The sequence below is a fragment of the Pinus tabuliformis genome, chromosome 5_2 (assembly GCF_031772625.1).
Source record: "Pinus tabuliformis cultivar Carrire ecotype Pingquan chromosome 5_2, CPIR1, whole genome shotgun sequence".
Taxonomy (NCBI): Eukaryota; Viridiplantae; Streptophyta; class Pinopsida; order Pinales; family Pinaceae; genus Pinus; species Pinus tabuliformis.
The window spans coordinates 719,612,002-719,632,293 of record NC_142306.1 but is presented as its reverse complement, the minus strand read 5'-3'; the positions used below and the strand labels follow the sequence as shown (position 1 = coordinate 719,632,293).

Below are 20,292 nucleotides of genomic sequence, written 5' to 3'. Positions count from 1 at the left end.
AATTGATTATCACCTTGTTTTAATAGTGGTGATATAATCCCAAAAGTTTTACCCCCATTCCTAGATGGGATATGGTGTTATAAATTTCTTCTTCATCTATATCATGTCTTTTACCTCAATTATTAGAGGGATATTACCTTATCAATTGTTTATACAACATAATGCATAAACACTTAATGTCACATCAAGAAGTTCTCATAATGTTTTGTCTCTCTTTCTTTGCATTCCCTACTTGATTTTCTTCCTTAGGTAAGTGGAGCTCTTGCACAAAAGAGATTTATTATAATTGGGACCTCATCAATTGGATGGGAAGAAGCTAGAGTTTCTTACTCCTCCTTTATAGCTTGGGGTTCTCTCACCTTTTCCATCTAAATTCCCAAACCATTGCCTAAAATTCCCCCTTGCTCTTATCACTACTCTAAAATATATTGGGGTTTTATTGATCTAGATGTAGAGCTTGGCAATTCTATGGGTGAAGGGTGTATTGTTGCTTCTTCATGGAGGACTTCTTCTTCTATCTCAATCTCCAAGGCCACAAACTTATTCCACCCAGTGCTAGTTTTTGTGTCATTTTTGGGATGTCCTTTTGCTCTTGGGATAGATTTAAAGCCTTCATTTCTATGGGAAAGAGGGGACTTGCCTAGGACATTTTTGGTTGAAGTGCCCATATTTATGGCACCCATTGCACTTGAAGGGTATATATTCATAATTCAAGGATTGGCCATGAATATAGTAGCAAACTTGTAATTCCATTACATCTAGAAGTCCTTATTTCAGATTTACCTCATTTAAAGGCAAGCTTGGTGCACTATGTCGATTTAAAGTTAGTGATTTCTTCTAACTTCCCATTATTTTTTTAATAGCCTCAAGGGATTTTTTACCCAAAGGTTGAGGGGGAGGTGCAAGAGTTTTACGCAAACCAGCATTGAGGATAGAGTCCCCTTGACCAAAACAAAATCTAAGAGCCATGTGTTGAGGCACAATTCTAGTGAGCCCATGAGTTAACAACTGTTGTAGAAGATTATATCTTAGTCCTCTTTGAACTAAAAATGAAATCCAAAATATTATTTCCACAAAAATATAGTTGAATGCCTCATTTCATAAGGGGGGATTGGAGTTGAATCCATGACTCCAAGGATATCAGAGTTGGCTATTCTCCGATAAGAAAATTGATTAAAGCATGCCTACCTAAAAAAATATTCTCTCCTTCAATGTCGATGGTGGCAAGGTCAACTTGGTCATAATTTCCAATTGCTTAACAACTTGGGAAGCGCCATCAAGAGATTTAAGTCCTTTTGAGACTTTAGATGCCAACCAACTAAAGGTTGTGGCTAATTCTATATCCTTTTAGTCCATCTTTACACTACGAAAAATTCCTGGTCACCTTTTTTAAATAAACACCTAATAAAAAATAATCTTACAAAATCATTTATATGTAAAATAAGAAATATAAAAATAATTTATATATGAAGTAAAATTCATATCATATTTATGTTTTATCAAAAATATTAAATGTAGAATTATTTGTGACATCTTACATCTCGATTTGATTTAGTATTTTTATTTTTTCTTTACTTTTATAGCAATTCACTGTTTAAGTAAGGGTAAGATATTTCAGAAGTAAAGAGCACCAATCTTCTCACACTCTAATATATAAACAAGGGTTAGATATTGCATAAGGTTCAAGGTCTTATAACAATAAGACATAAAGTTATGAACTCAACATGTCACTTGCAATATTTGAACTTAAATAGAGAAGATAACAATCACTCTTCCCAACCACTCAAGATAAACCCAATTGACAAATTATGTTTGTTATACATAATGTTTGTTTTATATAGAGAAAGTCGAAACCGACCCTAATATTGAATAGAAAAATAATTTTCTCAACCATAAAATATTATCACCAAAATTATACAAAAATCAGTCAAACCTAAATATTATTATCACCAAAATCATACAAAAATCAATCAAACCTAAATATCTCATCCTAAATATCTCATCGAACAAAATTATTCTTAACAAAAACTCCCATATAATTTCTATTAGTAATTTAAAAAAGTTCATCCCATATAATTCAACATATAGAAATTCTATTTTAACCCTACATGCACGAACGAGATGGCAAATGATTCGATTGTATAAAAATGATATATACATATGAATGGATTTTAAATATTCTTGTCTTTTTCAAATGACGACGAGATAGCGTTATAAATTAATATTGCTTTATATCTTTCTGTAAGTTGTAAAGACTCTATTTGTTTTATTAATACAAACATATTGCTTTGGGGGAGCAAATTTGTTTTTCCTATTATCTTCTTATATATATTTGTTTTATTTATGTTTATATATTTTCTTTTATCTAATAGGGAAGAGGAGACCAATCATCATGTTATATTAAAATTATGGTTAGGAAAAGTAGGACATGGAACATGCACATGTAAAAATAGATTAATGGAATTTTAGTGTTAATGATATAATAATTATTTATTAAATTTTAATAAATAAAAGTTGATTATTATATTTGTTAAATTATTAGAATGGGGTAGATCAGTTGATAGTAAAGTATAATATTAAGGTATTCTTTATGATGTTGATTTAAATTTTATATAATTTACATGTTTTGTTTGGAGGGTGCGTGATGCATGTAGAGGTTATAATAATAGTGATTGAAATCAACCTCATATCACATAAATATGAGCATAGTCCAGTTGTCTCTCACACTCTCTCTCACACACACATATATATATACTTTTTATTTTTATAAAATATATTATGGATATTAATAATAAGTTTTAAGAATGAGATTAATCTTTATGTAAATTGAGAAAATAATTTGCAATTCTAACTTGATTAAAGTTGTGTATTTTCTCTCAGAAAAAACCCATTAGGTGTGTTAAGATGTCTTTACTTGTGGAGGATCATGGTTGGGTCTTTTTTCTAGCGAATTAATATTCTATTAGTAACTACTAGTTGCATAAGGGATTTTTTGTTGTCTATCAATGGCATTCCAGATGGGAAGCCAGACCACTTGCAAAATATAAGTTTGTCTCAGCTAAAAAATAAATTATCCAAAAAGATAGTATAATCATATAAAATATATTGGAAATTTCTGGAGCCTTTAGAGGAGTCTGTTGACTGTAACTACCTAGAAAATATATAATTATTTAGTCTACAACCTTATCATAGATACTAATGTAAACCAAAAATGACATAATGAAGCTAAGTATGAGAAAATTAAGTGGAAGGAGAGGTATCAACCTCAATAGGGTTCAAACATCAAGACTAGGGCAATGAGATGTTGATCCATGATCAACAGTCTCCTCGATATGCATTAGGCGCTCGTTCAATTCTTTGAGTTGTAGCACCACATTGTCCAAAACCAAAGGAATTTCCTCTTTCACGGTATTCATGTCCAGTAAAACCTTGCCCAAAAGTGCCTTCATGCACCAATAAAAGTCAATGGTATATAGATATTGGTTTTTTCTACCACGGCTATGACTAGCGTCTAGAAACCATGCAGACACAACGTCCATCACCTCCAATTCCAATAAATAATTATGCTTCCCCCTTAAATCATATTCTACTTTGTCAATTTGTGCCCTGATAAGTGGTGGGATTTGCTCTCTATAGAGCCAGGCCAAAGTCTACACCTACCTAAGAACCCTTACACCTCCTCCATCATAGTGGCAATGAGCTCTTTGAAGAACCAATGTGAACTCTACGTAAGAAATTAGTGATACCAAAGCTTAGATAACATAGGAAGAGAGAGTGAAGAGTGTAGAATAGGAGTAGAGGAGAAAATAAGAGAACCAAGAACTTAGCCAACTAAAAAAAGTAGTGAAGGAGGATAAAAACTTACTAGTGACTCTATTTGTTTGTAGTAGAGTCAATGCCAAGAACGAAAGAAGAATTCATAAGCGGGAGAGGGAAACAACCATTGAGTCGTCTTAAAAGCCAAGGAAAGTGCCAAAAGGTGGAGATTGCCATTTTTTTGTATTGGAGGATCTAATATCCATAATAACTAGGAGTTAGGGAGTTGAGAGGTGCAATAGGGAGCATACATTGAATGTAACCACCATAGAGCCCGTTTCTGCAACCATGAATACCCACATGAACATATAAGCTTGTACACATAGATATAATGCCATGATATAACATATATAAGGACAACACATCTAACACTCTCCTCAGTGGAGTTGGCAGTGTCCTCGCCTTCCATCCCCAATGTACATCCTCAAGCTAGGGTTTAACCCTAACCACTCATAGTGTTTTCCACATGTCTTAGGAGCTAATCCTATCTTTTTTTATCCTCAATGGCATCAGTAGGGATAAAGACTACTTTGACTAGAAATTTTGGCAACATGTCATCCATATTTGGGCCTCCAAGTGCATTATCTACTAGCAACCTCAAGGTTGGATTTTCTAGTAATCTAAGAACATCTCCTTCAAGGATATAATCCAAAAAAATCATTGTGATTGTCCCTCACCTTCCTCCTCTTTTTTGGTTCATGAATCCCTAGTTTTAACCATTCTCATGGTTTAAGAAGCTAATGATGAGGTGTATTTTTTTAAAATCCAATGGCTTGGTTTATCATTTTATGGGATTTGGCTTATGCTCTTTGATCTTGATGATTGGATTTGAAGCTCCTGGAAACTTTTGATTAAAAAACATGCCTTCATATACCCTTGTGTGAAGGGTTTCTTCATAGTTGAGTTTGATTTAGTGGAAGACATGGATTTGATTATTAATTCAAGCTATTGATTTTGGGGAAACTTAGTTTTTTGCATGAAGCCCTAAACTCCTTTCGTTCCTTTGACTAATATTATTTCATTTTATCTTGTTCAATTGAGGTTTCCAAATTTTCAATTGCATTTTTTGGCTTCACCCTACCTTCAAACCATTGCCTCGGGACTAAATAAATTCCATTATGCAAGGCTAAAAATTGAGAATCACATCATTTCCTCACATGTGAAAATTTGTGTGGAAATAGATTTCAGGAAAGGGTTTCCACCATAATTAGTATTTTGATAGATAAATCTATTCCTGGCCTCAAATTTGGATGACAAAAGATTTATTGTATGATGTAAAGCTTATTTTGATACAGGGCACATCACAGTATATTGCCTCAAAGGGACTAGGAGAAAGAGGAAGCAACAATGTAATTCTACATTACAGGTTAGCTCTATGGAAGATCATCTACTAACCTTGCAATCCAATGGAACATCATCTCAAGTGGATCCTTCGATGCAACTAAAAGAATGCCTAAAGAATTACAATAAAAAATGTGACATTAGAACTTGAAGAAAGAGAACTTATCTCTCTTGATTTAGAGAAAGGAACATAGATTCAATTAAATTCTTAACAAGGTGAAAATTGTGTAGATCATGCTAAAGAAGTAAAGAGTTTATAGAAAACAACACCACTAGTTCAAGATGATTTAGGACTAGTAGGATTAGTAAGGTCTACATCAAATGCAAAAGAAGCTTGGATGGTGGTAGAAAAGAAAAAAGAAATCTCAATCAATATCTCAACCAATAGTGAATAGAAGTTGAGCTCACAATCCAATATAATCATGTATTGTTTTTGTCTACTGATATGCAAGAAATTCACATGAATATACAAATGTATGGACTTTTGGAATGTAGTTCTCTTAGATATTGAGTAGTTTAGTTTAGTGAATTTTGAATTCAGATCGTTAACCATCGATAGCACACTCTCAAAATATCTAATATATTATATATTGAACAAATGCAACTATAACATGATTTTTTGGTAATATAAGTATAATTGTTTTTGTAAAAAATAAAAAATAAAAAAATGTTGTAATCTGACTCTTCTACAGTTTGGATTTTTTTCGAGCATATTTCCTAGTCAATTTTGCCCAAAATCCAGTAAGGATTTGTTGGAATCGCAAGTTTGAGTTGAGAAATCTACATAATCTGAGTGCTCTGGGGAATTTTCATGGCACAGAATCCGTTTGTGCATTCAAAATGCATTTAAAAAAAAAAAAAAACCATAATTTCACCACAAATTGTATCATTGAATTCATAAGACAATTTCCAAAACATAGAACAAATAAACTACTCCAAAATAATTATATATTTTCTCTTCTTTTCTTTCCAAAGCATTTTAAATATTGTTTTTTAAACAATTCTTTTCTTTCCAAAGTATTTTAAATATTGTTTTTTAAACAAACACTAGAAAACATTATTCTAATAAAAGGCTATAGCTGAAGCACACAAATAGATTACCAAGAAACTCCTTTTGAGTTCATGGGAAGATTCTTCTTCTTTCATTGAATACATATATATCAAAGTGGCCTTAAGTTTTTTTGTACAAATAGAGATGAGCATTATTGCAATTCCTATATTGAGTATACCAAACTAAATGGATCTTGCCACTGGTCTGAGTTATGCATGATCCAAAAAAAAAATCTTGATTCTTGTACAGATTAAAGATACAAAAAGGATATAAAGTAGACATAACTCAAAACAATCAATTTTTTGAGTTGCTTATCAAAATTTTTAGTAGGCGTACTTGAATTTGTAGAGAGAAGAGTCATTAGTGTTGAAGGATAAATGTTATTTGCATTGGCACCCAAATGATCATTGCTACCTTTCTGAGTTGACTGCAAAGGAGGGCAACTTGAGTTTTCCATCTTGTTAAGCCTCTGCTTTAGGGAATCAACCTTCCCCTTCAAATGTAATGTAATGCTTAAGAAGATATGCGGCCCCATGCAAAGGGGCTCTCTAATGCTGATAATTTTTCTGTTAAGGAATCCAATTAAGGACGCAAGTCTTGGATTGTTGATTCATGTTGATGAAGGGAGCTACAAGTGGCTCATATCTCCCCAAATTCCATATCTACACCTGTAGCTTAACAAAAAAATTAAACTATTTATATTTCTTAACATTGCACAATGACCCCCCGGATGCGGGTGGCGGACTGGGAAGGACGGGCGAGCCACATGCCACGCATGGGCTGCCCCGTGTTAACACCACGGCCACCAGGAGAAGGCCGTCAGCTGATAAATGAAGCCCCTGCTGCGTTAATGCAGTTAATGGCGAGGGAGCATGGTAGATGGAAATGCAGAAGGAAGTTAATGTGCGCCTGTATCGAGGGAATGAGGCAGCGTTTTACAGGCACGATGGATCGGGCAAAGAATTATTGTCTGAGAAGAGCTGGAAGAGGCGGAAACACAGAGGGCCTCGGCGGTGGCAGTTTCTATCACCCAGAGGCTTGGATACCCGTGGCCATTGCCACTCTGGTTGCTGGTCGAGCAGACGTAGGCAATTGGCACAATTGCAACGACAGTTCTGGAAATGGTTTAATCTGCTACCAAGGGGAGGATTTCAGAGTGAAGATTGGGTACCAGAGAGAGATTTGGAAAGCAATTGGTTCTGCCATCGATTCCAAACTCACCCGCAAGCATACAGAAGAAGAATCGGACTCACCATGGTCAAAATTCGAGAACGACAGCCATGCAGGAGAGGTCCAGCGAGAGGTTCCTCCTCACGAGCCCCTGCAGCGGATGAGCATCACCACTGCTGCTGCTGTTATTGTCATAGGAGAGCCAGGGCTACCCCGCTCCCCATTAGACAATTCTTGGAGGTTGGGAGTTCTAATGAAGGAAAACCGGAGCTTCCCTCCTTCGGTTCAGTGGTATTCACGCTGCAAAGCTCTGAGGACAACCCAGGGCTTAGTGCCCACATATCAGTCATGTTCACAAAAATTCCGGAAGGCAATGGGGAGGACACCCCTCAGAGCTTGCCGGAGAAGCAACTGGAAGGCAAGGGCAAGGAAATTGACAGAGGAGAACAAGACGCGGCGGAACAGGGCTCTGCCATGGTGCCTCCAGCGTCTGAAGCTGGAAGCATGGAAGATAAAGGCTCGCAAGACACCTTTCCTCCAGTGGGGCCACCCCCTCCAGGCGTCGACGAAGAGATATGGAGGAAGATGTGGGAGGGACGAGCAGAGGGTGATGGCTGGGCGTACGTGGTTGAAGACAAAAGCCTTGCTGAAGAGGCAGATGCCCAGCTCGCGGCCCTCCTTCCACCTTCAGCTCATCTCCAGGATTAGCGCAGCCGCGGGTATTTTTCTCTTGTTATTTCGTATTGCTTGCTGGCAGATGATGCTTACATCTTCGCCGTGTGTAATTTTGTCTAGTCTCTGGTCTAGTCTTAATTTTAAATGGTCTAAGTTGATAGCTGATATGAGCGCCTCTGTCATGCTCACTTCTGTCTGGTCTTTGAGTCAGTCTATTTTGGTAGTAAGCCCCTGCGTGGGCAAGAATGTGTTGGGTCTACACTCTGCTGCTCCTCAGGGAGTCTGATCTTGTCTGGAACTGTTTTGAAAAGTCGATCCGGTGCTGCCCCTGCGTGGGAGCTTTTGATGTCATGGCAATGTCTGAATGGTTTTGGCGAAGCTACCCCAGCAAGGGAGCTTTTAGAACTATGGTCAAGGTTCCCAGGGTGCTACTACAGGCCCTGGAAGACATGTCTTACTGTCTGTAATTTTTACTTGTATATATAATACATGACTTAGCTAGTTTTTACGGAGAAAAAAAAAAACATTGCACAATGACCTATCAAACTACCACTATTCTCTATAAGCAAGCTTCCTAGGATGACAGCCACATGTCAGGCCATATAAACACCAAAATGGAAGTGTGGAGAGGAAATAAGTTAATCAAAAATTTGTAGGTGACATAACCTATCATCATGGTGGAGAGTGGTGAGTGTATTCTATTCATGACATGATATACTCGACAATAGTTCCAATTGATGTGGTTAAGATGTGACACTTGGTGATCCATAAGGTTACAATATAGGATGTGTTAGAGCCTAGATTTGCCTTAGGCTGAAAAGGTAAGCTTCTAGGTTCAACATCAAACCACGCCCAGCCTCGTAGCTAGCCCTACGAGGACAGGAGAGGGCTCTCTCTGGGTCAATCTCAGCGAAAAGTGTTTCAATGGGGCTTGAGATGACTTAAAATGGGAAATAAATTTTAGGCTAGTAAATAGATATGAAAGAGGTAATTTATTGAATGACTAAATTTTATGGGTTGTATGGGACCAAAGGACAACATGAGTTGGGAAATTAAATCAAAGACACAGAGTGTTTCATGGGGCAAGATAGGCAAGAAGTTTAGCAATCAAATTTGAAATAATATGGAGCGGAAAGAATTTTGAGAAGCTGACAAGGGCATACACATGAATCCTTTTCAGACAGAATAAGACACACAAAGTATGGATGCTTTACAAGGTAGAGCATAAACTGGATTCTACCTTTCCTACTTAAGAGCATTCAACTAGAAATGAATGGACGGTAAAACATAACAGGATACATATGAAACAGAAAGAAGAAACATATGCTAAACTTATACCACATGAATCTCATGAATCAAAGCTGCGTCATTTCATTAATTCTCTGCCAAAACTGTATAGTAAAGCACTGAGTTTTTCTTCCACACCTTTCCCAGAAACTCCAACCCCTTTACAAACGATTTACAATACAATGAATAGATTCAATATGTGGGAAAACAGATCGATGAAAATAAGGAAAGTTTAATATCATTAACAAACAGAAGCTGAAGAGCCAATCATTTTTTTTGAAAGGGAGCAGCGTTACATTTTCTACTCAAATCTATTGATGACCAATGAAGAGGCAGAAACTGTAGCTGTAGATCCTTTGAAACATAACTGAAGTCCAAAAATAGGTAATTGAATCCTATTTCTCTACCATGGTAGAATCTACGCTCTAAATTTAGGTGTTTCGGTCTTTGACTTTTCACCTTCCCTTTTGCCGTTTGAATAAAAACTAATTCTTACTAAGGTTTCGCCTTTAATGAAGGGAAACAGAGTTCCGTCAATTCCAGTAGTGATCTCTCTGTCAAAACCACATATCCATTTGCTTAACAAGATTCCCAACACTTTTTTTATCCTGAATGTCCAAGAATGCAAAACTAACCAAGGAAAAGTCTTCATTCACCTCACACGATGCCTCGGTGAGTTTTCTAATGAGGATGTTGATCTAGATATTGTTATAAATATGATAGATCTCGCACATCTGTGTAGAATTGAAAACGACTCTCCATAACTCTCGGATTCCTTGGCTTTGACCCTCCAACATTACAATGGACTCAGAGTAACCTTCCATACATTTTTGAGATTTAGCCAAAACAATGATCCTGAGATTGATTTACTAGCATTATTACACCATATTATGTGTAACGCTTGAAAATGGCCAAGATAACCGCCTTTGCTTTCGGACCATTATGATCAGATTGCCCAGCATCAGAAGACGCTCCGAAATTAGGGTTTTCAACAGAAGACTCTAATTGGTCTAATTGTGTGCGACTACGAATCACAATATCATCTAAGTTTGATTCATCCATACTGTAATTTGCACTCCATGGAGGAGGGGTTACACATTCTGAATCTGCTTGATCTGACATTCATGATGGATCTTTTGATGGTGTAACTGGAGATGATGAACCAACACGTAGCCTATGAAGTGCAACATTTGATTCTCTCATTTCAGATATGGTTTCAAAATAGTGTGTGCAAGATGCCAAGGCAATTAGAATGGGTCGCAGCATTTCCCCAGACAGATAGTGGATCCTAAAAACTCTGACTCCGTTGGAGCTGTAATTAAGGCTCCATAATCACTGGCTGCTTTAAGAAACAATTCTGAAAATCGGCGCTGAAACTAAGGGTGAGACGTGCCACGCTGTTATCATCCCGTCGACATGCAGTTCCACTTGAAAATCTTCCAAATCATGTTGCGCAGATGTAAGGTCTCTCAAAACTCTTACCAAAGTATCAATAAGACCTATCTTATAACCCAAATTCTACACATCTTCATCAACACGAAGTAATCGAGCAAATTTGATATTTGAGAAGATTGGAAAAAAAAAATTCGGTCTCAAGCCAATGCGCCGCGCGCACATCCCAGTGCGCCTCGCCCGGTGAGTGTGCCACGCATGTTCAAATTTCCACGATGGAACACGGCTCTATGCGCCGCGCCCAACTCCCAACGCGCCGCGCTCTGTCAGTTACACATAGTCCGACCTTTCAAACACAACTTTGCTTTCTCACCACTTAAGTCGACTTCATTTGATCCCTTGAATGCAAAATGGCATTGATACACATAAAAATATCTTCATAAAGACATGGCTTTGATTTTGTCTTTGTAAAGACCCATTTTTGTATGTTTTAAAATTAGCATTTCTTCACTTTTAATACAACTATGTTCTTCAAGTTTCTCTTTGATTTTTTTGGCTAAAATGATGGCTCTTCTGTTGATTTTTTGCAGGAGATGGTGGCGTTGAACTTCGGCAAAGGATGACCAGAGTCTGCATTTGAAGTACTCCATGGCGGAAAACTTTAAAAATACATATTTATTACAAACAATTAATTTGACGATTTCCTCTTCAAAACAAAGTTTTGAAGAAGAATCATCCTTGAGCATTATTGATATTGAAAATCTGAACCTCCCTCTGGCCTGCTGGCATTATTGGACACTTTGAAGATGAAACCCTAAACCTAATGGCTAAAATGACTCTTTTGCTGACCAAGAGACCAAATAGGACTGTGAATGACTTTAAAATTGATTTTGATGAATAGACACGGAACAACAGGTACATGACATGAGGGGCATGAGTGAAAAAACCCTTCCGTTAGAAGACCAATGCTCCTAATGGAATGCAAATGACTGAAGTGAATGAGACACCTAAAAATGAAATGCAACAAAAGAGATTTTGATCTCTGACAGAGGGATGAACAGACTGACTCTAACATTGGCTCCAATGGGGATGGTAGCTCCTTGCAGGTGCCAAGAACTACAGATCTTTGGAAAAGTAGACAGTGCCATTATTCATTGGGCAAAGGAGTCAAAACACGAAAACTGACATTATGCAGACGGACTCTGACTGAAGGCTAAAACTGAAAACTACAATAAAACAAAACCTAACTAAACATAACTATCAAACTGGAAAGATGCTCATAATTGGGCTTATTCATCAAACCTACTCTAATTGTTCTTTTCACCACCTAATCAAGTGAAATGGAACAACCAATGCAACCACGTAAGCATCCTGGCTGGTATTTGATTTCTTCCCAAATGCTTTCTGATGCACAAGAAAAGGGAAGAATCAAAAGGCAACTCCCACAGAAACTTGGAATCAAGTTGACTGGTGATAAACTTGCAAAATATGAATTGGCTAGATGACTTCAAGAATACTACAAAAGGATCTTCATAAACATCGCTATTGATTTCCATTAACACATTACTGCTCTGGTCCAAGTAATCTTCATAGCTGGATATTAAGATTTTTCTCACATCTGTGTTGTCTTTCTTTGGTGATAACAACAGGCTGTCAAAAGGATCCTGAATTTCGTGAATAACCAAACTCTGTTGCTGATTCCAAACAAAACAAAAGTCTCCTTTATCAATCTCCTCATATGACTGCAAACTTTGATCTGAGCTTTGTAATGAAAAATCTGTTAAACAAGACAATGAAGGCGACTTTTGAATAAGATTATTATCAACATTCTCTTCTGTCACATGGTTAGCCGATGAGGAAGAACTTTTACAGCAAACATCATCCAACACACGAGCAATAGGATCATCAAAAACTTGAGAAGACTGCTGCGATGTATTCATTAAAATTATCTAACATCCTACTAGTTGTTCATGTTTTTCTTTAGAGATATTACGAAGATTCTGCCTTATAAACTGAAATGCTTCGAAACAAAAGGGTACAAAATCCTCTTGCATCATTAAATCATGTATTTCAGATTCCACACCTTCATCTGTAATCTGACCTTCATCCTCAACATTAAAGCTGAAAGATTGTTGACTTCCTACAAACTGTTCATTTGAAGATTTACTATGCAATTTACCCTTCAAAAACTGAAATGATTCAAAACAAAATGGTATGGAATCATGATTCATCTTGTATCATTTGATCACATGTGCCAGCTTCCATGTCTTCATCTGCAACTTGAAAATCAATGGCATTTGGGGGCTACAAATCTGAATATGAGAAGTCTTGAACAAGGTTTTAATTGCTCTCAAAGTGGTCCAGATCAAGACCTGTTGACAATTGATTTCTGAGTGCATGAATGTTGTCTCTGATGAACTGAAATGAAGCAAAACAAAAAGGAAAAGATCCTTCACTTACTTCAAAATTTGCTGCACTTTCCTCGTCATTGTCATAGCTAATAGGAATCGTTTGATCACTGTATTCGAGCTGTTGAAAATGAACTTCCTCCTCCCACAAACTAGCAGCTGATTTGTCTGCAAGATTAGCTTCTGTTTGGAGGACATAATCATCATCATACTTATCAAACTGAGAAAAATCCTCATTATAAAACACATCATCAAGCATACATGCCATATCAACAGATCTCTCTTCTCCAAGATGATCTATAAAACAATCATTATCAAATCTATGTTTTGGATCAGCAACTTGTTCTTCTTCAATCAGCGAGCCATGGGTTTGAACATCATAATCATTCCTTGTGGTGATCTTTTGCATCATCTCTTCCACTGCACTTACCAAAATGTCAAGCTTTACTTCTAGAGATGTCAATTTCTCCGGATCTATGTTTTTCGTCTCTTCTTCTTTCAACCTTGCCCTTCGGATCAACAGATGAGCCTCTACATTTACTGCATTGTTTTGTATCTCTTCAAGTGTTACAAGATTTCTTTCCCTCAGCTGAAACTCCATTTCCAGATCAAAGGCACCCGAATAGTGCAAGAGAGCAGATCTAGGAGGAGGTCTTATATCAACCAACATTGAATAATAAACTTGGTTAAATCTGGCTGAAAATTGTTGTACTGTCTCCCCTGGCAATCTTTTCAGCTGGTTATACTCTTCTATAATCAAGAAAGGGTTTTGTCTGATCACCCACCTGTCAAGGAAAACTTTGACGAACTGCTGGAAATCTGAGATGCTTGCATCAGGCAGGGTTTTGAACCAACTCTTGACTTTGCCTTGCAAAGAAAGAGCAAAAAGCCTAATACTAACATCTTCTTCATCAACTTCAAAAAGATCAAGAAAAGTCTCAACATTCTGCACATGTTGCTCAGCGTTGACATTCTTACATTCACCGTCAAATCTCGGCAAATATAGGTAATAATTTGCAGGGAAAGCATGGAGAACAGAAGGTAAAACAAGAGGTTTATACCTATCTGGGACTATAAAAGGTGTAGGAGTATATACAAGAGCTACAGGATCAGGTTTGTTTTCTTTAGGCTCATCACGCTGAAGAGAGTCATCATGAGATGTGGGAAAAGTAAGGAGGCCAGGATCAAAGGGAAACTCAGTATTTACACTTTTTGAATAGATCGAGTGAAGATTTTGATCACCTTTATTATACAACAAATTCTGAAAAACTTTCAGGACAACTTCAAGAACAACAAAGAAGTAATTTACGAGAAACCAGACTAAATCCTGAATACCATTCCACTTTGGATACCCAAACTTTGTGCAAGATCCTTCCATTTTCTCAGAGAAAGAGTTAGTCCTCCAGTGGAGTCTCTACATTGAATTTGGAGTCACCAGGTGAATGATTTCAGCCTTCTTATGTCTGATTGTTGTCCACCATAAACCATCAGATCTAACTTGATACATGTACTGGGGTGATCGTTTAGATCAGATGTTCAGTTTATAAACTAGACCAGAGATTGCCTGAAGCAGCTTTTATCTACTTGCACAAATGCAAAGCAAAAGTGTTTCGAAGGCTACCTGGCTAATCTTCGGGCTCCGTCTGTAGTCTACAAAGCCAAACAATGAAAATAAACTTCCTTCCCCAGTATGGTCGCCACTATGTTAGAGCCTAGATTTGCCTCAGGCTGAAAAGGCAAGCTTCTAGGTTCAACATCAAACCACGCTCAGCCTCGTAGCTAGCCCTACGAGGATAGGAGAGGGCTCTCTCCGGGTCAATCTCAGCGAAAAGTGTTTCAATGGGGCTTGAGATGACTTAAAATGGGAAACTGATTTTAGGCTAGTAAATAGATATGAAAGAGGTAATTTATTGAATGACTGAATTTTCTGGGTTGTATGGGACCAAAGGACAGCATGAGCTGGGAAATTAAATCAAAGACACTGAGTGTTTCATGAGGCAAGATAGGCAAGAAGTTTAGCAATCAAATTTGAAATAATATGGAGTGGAAATACTGTTGAGAAGTTGAAAAGGGCATACACATGAATCCTTTTCAGACAGAAGAAGACACACAAAACATGAATGCTTTACAAGGCAGAGCATAAACTGGATTCTAACTTTCTTACTTAAGAGAATTCAACTAGAAATGAATGGACGGTAAAACATAACCGGAGACATATGAAATAGAAAGAAGAAACGTATGCTAAACTCATACAACATGAATCTCATGAATCAGAGCTGCATCATTTCATTAATTCTCTGCCAAAACTGTACAGTAAAGTGCTGAGTTTTTCTTCCACACCTTTCCCAGAAACTCCAACCCCTTTACAAATGATTTACAATACAATAAATAGATTCAATATGTGGGAAAACAGATCGATGAAAATAAGGAATAGTTTAATCATCATTAACAAACTGAAGCTGAAGAGCCAATCATTTGTTCTGAAAGGGAGCAGTGTTACATTTTCTACTCAAATCTGTTGATGACTGATGAAGAGGCAGAAATTGTAGCTTTAGATCCTTTGAATCATAACTAAAGTCCAAAAATAGGTAATTGAATCCTATTTCTCAGCCATGGTAGAATCTACGCTCTAAATTTAGGCATTTCGGTCTTTGACTTTTCACCTTCCCTTTTGCCGTTTGAATAAAAACTAATTCTTATTAAGGTTTCACCTTTAATGAAGGGAAACAAAGTTCCATCAATTCCAGCTCCGATCTCTCCATCAAAACCACATATCCATTTGCTTAACAAGATTCCCAACACTTTTTTTTTTATCTCGAATGTCCAAGATTGCAAAACTAACCAAGGAAAAGTCTTCATTCACCTCACACGATGCCTCGGTGAGTTTTCTAACGAGGATGTTGATCTAGATATTGTTATAAATATGACAGATCTCGCACATCTGTGTAGAATTGAAAACGACTCTCCATAACTCTCGGATTCCTTGGCTTTGACCCTCCAGCATTACAATGGACTGAGAGTAACCTTCCATACATTTTTGAGATTTAGCCAAAACAATGATCCTGAGATTGATTTACTAGCATTATTACACCATATTATGTGTAGCGCTTGAAAATGGCCAAGATAACCGCCTTTGCTTTCAGACCATTATGATCAGACTGCCCAGCATCAAAAGACGCTTCGAAATCAGGGTTTTCAACGGAAGACTCTAATCGGTCTAATCGTGTGCGACTATGAATCACAATATCATCTAAGTTTGATTCATCCATATTGTAATTTGCACTCCATGGAGGAGGGGTTACACATTCTGAATCCGCTTGATCTAACATTCATGATGGATCTTTTGATGGTGTAACTGGAGATGATGAACCAACACGTAGCCTGTGAAGTGCAGCATTTAATTCTCTCATTGCAGATATGGTTTCAAAATAGCGTGTGCAAGATGCTAAGGCAATTAGAATGGGTCACAACATTTCCCCAGGCAGATAGTGGATCCTAAAAACTATGACTCCGTTGGAGCTGTAATTAAGGCTCCATAATCACTGGCTACTTTAAGCAACAATTCTGAAAATCGACGCTGAAACTATGGGTGAGACGTGCCACGCTGTTATCATCCCGTCGACCTGCAGTTCCACTTGCAAATCTGCCAAATCATGTTGCGCAGATGTAAGATCTCTCAAAACTCTTACCAAAGTATCAATAAGACCTATCATATTACCCAAATTCTACACATCTTCATCAACACGAAGTAACCAAGCAAATTTGATATTTGAGAAGATTGGCAAAAAAAAATTCGGTCTCAAGCCAATGCACCGCACGCACATCCCAGTGCGCCGCGCCCGGTGAGTGTGTCGCGCATGTTCAAATTTCCACGATGGAACACGGCTCTATGCGCCGCGCCCAACTCCCAACGCGCCGCGCTTTGTCAATTACACATAGTCCGGCCTTTCAAACACAACTTTGCTTTCTCACCACTTAAGTCGACTTCATTTGATCCCTTGAATGCAAAATGGCATTGATACACATAAAAATATCTTCATAAAGACATGGCTTTGATTTTGTCTTTGTAAAGACCCATTTTTGTATGTTTTAAAATTGGCATTTCTTCACTTTTAATACAACTCTGTTCTTCAAGTTTCTCTTTGATTTTTGGCTAAAATGATGGCTCTTCTGTTGATTTTTTGCAGGAGATGGTGGCGTTGAACTTCGGCAAAGGATGACCAGAGTCTACATTTGAAGTACTCCATGGCATAAAAAAAATACATATTTATTACCAATTTGACGATTTCCTATTCAAAACAGAGTTTTGAAGAGGAATCATCCTTGAGCTTTATTGATAATGAAAATCTGAACCTCCCTCTAGCCTGCTGGCATTATTGGACACTTTGAAGACGAAACCCTAAACCTAATGGCTAATGACTCTTTTGTTGACCAAGAGACCAAATAGGACTGTGAATGACTTTAAAATTAATTTTGATGAATAGACACAGACCAACAGGTACATGACATAAGGTGCATGAGTGACAAAACCCTTCCGTCAGAAGACTGATGCTCCTAATGGAATGCAAATGACTGAAGTGAATGAGACACCTAAAAATGAAATGCAACAAAAGAGTTTTTGATCTCTGATGGAGAGATGAACAGACCGACTCTAACAGGATGAGTGACATTTGTTCCTTTGAACACCCCCCCCCTTTTGTTTATATTAATAGCCAAGTTGGCCCACGAGTCCACTAGCTAGTTATTTTACTACTTGATGTGGAACCATTCAAAATCACATACTAGAATGTGAACCTGAGCTCAAATTTGATTGATGATGGCTTCCAATCTTATATATTTTTTGGGTGTGTGTTGTATTCTTTCCATGACTAGCCCCATGTGTTGTACATTGCACCGAGAGCAGTGGGAGGGTCACAGGGGGGGTTGTCGCCCCCCCTGTTGAGGGGTTTGCAGGTGGGTGGTAGCCTCCCTACACAGGTTCCAGGGCAACAACCTAATATTTTTTTTTATGCAAACCCAAGGATGGGGGTCAGACCCAAAGATGGTGGGTGAACCTACCCATGGTTTTGTGCATGGGTTTTGCACATTGTTTTGGGCATGATGGTTTTTTGCTCATGGTATTTTGTAGATCCGGTGAAGGGAACTACGATTATGTTCTAATCCAGGGTTAATGGATTGGGTTTTATAAATTCTTCGGCATGTATATATATGTATTGTAACATTGAAAGGACCATAATGAAAAACAATCTAGTAGTCCTGGTTTTGGGATCTAGGGGAAAATATCTATGTATATTTGTTTTATATTCTCGCCAATGTTTATTTTTATGTTTTAAGAATTTTTTTGCGGGTAATTTCTATATAGGGTTAAAACCTACATTTGGTATCAGAGCTATTTCAGCTTCAAGGGAACGTATTTGTTGTTGAGGGGTTTTGTTAGGGCCTGTGGTAGACCAAGTTACATTGGGAGGTATGCGGGATCAATTCTTGTGGTGAAAGAAGATGGCGAATAGTGGAAAGATAGAGACCGAGAAATTTAATGGTCAGAGTTTTGAGTTGTGGAAGCTCAAGATGGAGGCTCTGTTGGTGGATAAAGATCATTGGTTCATGGTAGATTTGGGTACTAAACGAACGACAACGTCAACAGAAGGTTGGGTGAAGTTGGATCAGAAGGAAAAGATCACAATACGATTATGTATCTCATATTTAGTTTGTTGTATGTATAAGGGGAAGCTATGACGAAGGATTTGTGGGACAAGTTAGGGACATTCTACCAATCTAAGTCTCTGATGAAAATATTGTTCCTGTGAAAAAATTTGCATAACCTAAGGATGAAGGATGGAGACTTGGTAACAGGGCATTTGAACACCTTTAATGTTGTGGTAAGCTAGTTGCTATTTGTTGATATAAAAATTTCAGATGGAGATAAGTGCATCAGTTTGTTGTGTTCTCCACCAGATTTGTCGGATAGTCTGGTTGTTTTTATAGGTAGTAATACAACTACCTTGAAGTTTGATGAAATAGTCTCATCCTTATTATCGAGGGAGATGAGACATAAAAATATGGAGATCCAAAATGGAGATACCTTGTCTATAAGAGGATAGTCTCATATTTGAAAAAAAAACAAGTCCTCAAGTGGGAGATCTAAATCTCCAGGAAAATCTGTAAAGGTATGATGGAAATGTGGAAAATAAGGGCACTACAAAAAGGATTGTAAATCTAAAACTCCTGAGAAAGAAAAGGGATTGGACGATGCTCCTTCTGTAGAGGCAAAAAACACCTCAAAAGAAGGTGGGTACGCATACTTGGCTTCTTCGAGTACACATGTAGATCATGAGGCATGGTTGATTGACTCAGGTGCATCCTTTCACTTCACTCCCCATAGGGATTGGTTCTTGAGTATGATAAATATGATGGTGGTGATGTCTTCTTAGGGGATGATAAGAAGGCAAAAATCATCGAACGTGGAAAAGTCAAGTTGAAGTTGCAAGGTGGAAGGATTAAAACACTTCTCGGTGTTCTGCATATTCCTGCATTGGCCATAAATTTGATTTTTGTAAGCAAGATGGATGATGCATGTGTAAAAATAGTGTTCAAGAAAGATACCTAGTCAAGGCCGTGTAATTAACACTTGGGCTGATATCATTAATCGTGCTAACCTAGGTATGGAAGTTATGCACGAACGTAATGCTCACAACTTTCCTCTGGATCTAGCCGTTGTTGAATCTATTTCAATAGGTGGATAATACTCTGATGGATTATCATCGTGTATTGCTTAATTGAAGCATACTAAGCCTTTCATTGAGCACTATTATTGATGCGGGGATTTCAGATTGGAACTATGTACAACATTCTAGGTAGCACTATTATTGACGGGTGCAACAATTCTGTGGTTCCTGAAAATGGAGCAAAAAATCTAGTGGTCCCTGAAGAAAAGACCGTGTTATGGCATCAAATGCTTGGACATATTGGAGAGAAGGGCCTTCAACAACTACATGGTAATGGTATGGTAGAAGGTATGTCTAATTTCTCTCTAGATTTGTATTTCTGTGAACATTATGTATATGGGAAGCAAAATTGGGTGAGTTTCCCCTCTGGTGCTAAGAGGGTGAAAGGGATATTAGAGCTTGTGCATAGTGATGTGTTTGGACATGT

The 20,292-nt window shown here is 37.5% G+C and overlaps 2 pseudogenes; both read right to left on the bottom strand.

The window, feature by feature from the left end:
* Positions 1 to 10,218: 10,218 nt before the first annotated feature.
* LOC149161209 (AUGMIN subunit 2-like) lies at positions 10,219 to 10,992 on the bottom strand (annotated as a pseudogene).
* Positions 10,993 to 16,225: 5,233 nt separating this feature from the next.
* Positions 16,226 to 20,292, bottom strand: part of LOC149161208 (AUGMIN subunit 2-like) — a 35,712-nt pseudogene continuing 31,645 nt past the window's right edge.